This window comes from Budorcas taxicolor, chromosome 4, assembly GCF_023091745.1.
Source record: "Budorcas taxicolor isolate Tak-1 chromosome 4, Takin1.1, whole genome shotgun sequence".
Lineage (NCBI taxonomy): Eukaryota > Metazoa > Chordata > Mammalia > Artiodactyla > Bovidae > Budorcas > Budorcas taxicolor.
The window spans coordinates 108,630,226-108,632,775 of record NC_068913.1 but is presented as its reverse complement, the minus strand read 5'-3'; the positions used below and the strand labels follow the sequence as shown (position 1 = coordinate 108,632,775).

The following is a 2,550-nucleotide window of genomic DNA, read 5'->3' as shown; positions in this document are numbered from 1 at the left end:
AGTAGCCCACCAGGCTCCCCCGTCCCTGGGATTCTCCAGGCAAGAACACTGGAGTGGGTTGCCATTTCCTTCTCCAATGCATGAAACTGAAGTGAAAGTGAAGTCGCTCAGTCGTGTCCAACTCTTAGCGACCCCATGGACTGCAGCCTACCAGGCTCCTCCACCCATGGGATTTTCCAGGCAAGAGTACTGGAGTGGGGTGCTATTGTCAGGTTTGCTATCAATGACTAAATATAAGAGTATTTATTTTCTCAGTTTTTTAAAATTTTGAAGATAAAGGGTGCTAATTTGTTAAATTAATGGTTTCAAAAGAGCATTCAAAGGTCCAGAGTGATGAAGACAGGCTTACATAGGACACTCCAAACCATCCCTCACACTGACCTCTTCTTCCCTAGAATTTTCCTCAGGGCACCCTTCACCTCTGTGTTTCTCAAACTATAGATTAAGGGATTCAGCATAGGGTTGAAAAGGCTGTAAAACAGCGATAGAATCTTCCTTTGTTCCTGAGAATGGCTGGATCTGGGGGCCATGTACAAGACAATGGCAGTGCCAAAGAAGAGCCAGACCACGCAGAGGTGGGAGGAGCAGGTGGAGAAGGCCTTCCTGCGGCCCTCAGCGGGCTGGATCCTCAGGACGGCGGCCAGGGTGCGCGCGTAGGAGCCCAGCACCAGGCAGAGGGGCCCGACTAAAATGCAAACACAGGATGCAACGATGATGACTTGGTTCAGCCAAGTATCTGCACAAGCCAACTTGAGGACAGACAGGATTTCACAGAAGAAGTGGTTGATTTCATGAGGCCCACAGAAGGGCAGCTTCAGGATGAGAACTAAGTGGACAAGATCGCAGAGAAAGCTAAATGCCCAGGAAGCGCTGGCCAGGACAGTGCACACTCCAGCTCATGGTGAAAGTGTAATGGAGGGGGTGGCAGATGGCCACATACCTGTCATAGGACATCACCACCAAAATCAGGCACTCTGAAGCTGCAAAAGCCAGATACAAAAATGTCTGCATAATGCAAGGAACAAAGGAGATGGTTCTTTTCTGACTCACAAGATTTGCCAGCATCTTGGGGACATTGTTGGAGGCATAGGACATGTCGATGATGGCCAAGTGTGAGAGGAAGAAGTACATGGGGGTGTGCAGTCTTGAGTCTAAGTAGATAAGCCCCAGGATGACTGCATTCCCCAGAAGGGTGAGGGTGTAGAAGAGAGAGAAAAGACCAAAGAGGAGAAACTCCAGTGCTGAATCGACCTGGAATCCCAGGAGGGTGACTTCTCTGATCCGTGTCTGGTTGCCTCCCATGCTCCTGAGCAGAGACAGAGAAGCCCCAAGCTTCAATAGAAGGTCAGAGCTGTAGGGAAATCAAGACACAAAATACCTTCTAAGTGTAACAAAGTGAGCATTTGGAAATGTATTACTTTGAGTGGGTTTTCTATAACTTATTTTTAGATATACTGTATACACAAACTTGGTGTGATCATACAAGTCAGAAACAAATTCCCCTTGTATCAATGGATAATAAGGTATGTAAAATGTATTATAGATAATAAAATACATGATAACAGGATAAATGCATTATTATATACTCTGTGTAATAGCATACATACAAATACAGACATGCACTGTTTTGTAAAATTCAAGTATCCTGGCTTCCCTTCAAAGGTGCGAGTGTTGATTATTAATGTGCTTAGAAGAGAGACAATCCTGACAGGCCATATGTAGTAAGAGGTAGTTTCATTTCCTAATCTTGCTTATCTTCTTGGTTCAAGAAATAAAATGTTTATGATACTTTGTTATTTACATGTTGCTTATTTTTCCACTTACCTTCTCATATGCTTTTCTATCCACTTATTTCAGATTTGAATTCCCTTATTAAATAACCTCTCGATTTTGTAGTATTTCAAACTTCGCATAAGACTCCTCTCAACAGTGGACTAATATTCTACAGAAGCATCTTCTGCCATTTCTTTCCCATCTCCAGAGTTCGCAATTTTATTTTTATTGTCTTATTTACTTTTTTGTCAGCACCTGATCCTGAAATTTAAGCCTAAGTGAAAAATTATTAGAGTAGATGAACACAGGCACACATATTGTCTTAAATTCAGTTAAACAAGGCAACATTTCTGCACCCTTTTAAAGTATGCAATTCAAAACGTGAAAATGAATTTACATTCTCTGTGGGTGTATTTAAAGATGACCCTTGCCTTTCAATTACATTTTATTCACCTCTTTTCTCTTTTTCCTTTATAACATAATACAGAGGCAAATTTGAGAATCTGTCGTGAAAAGAATCTTTAGTTGTTGCAGTATCTTCCCAGTTATGGCAACTATCATTGCCATCATATCTCCTGAATCCCTTCCTCATCATCTGTTACCATGCTGACCACCTACTGCTGTTCTGTTGGATTCTGAGTCAGTCACAGGGAGTAGGGTCAGCTGGAGCATCCATTGGTTAGTTCTCTCTAGGGAGCTTGTCCTGGGCAGTGCCTAGGTCTATCCATAGGAGAGTGGTCATGAAAGGGATGGATGGCAACATCACAATGAGAAGTC

General features: G+C 42.9%; 1 pseudogene; it reads right to left on the bottom strand.

The window, feature by feature from the left end:
* Positions 1–371: 371 nt before the first annotated feature.
* Positions 372–1,302, bottom strand: LOC128046438 (olfactory receptor 2A12-like; annotated as a pseudogene).
* Positions 1,303–2,550: the final 1,248 nt, after the last annotated feature.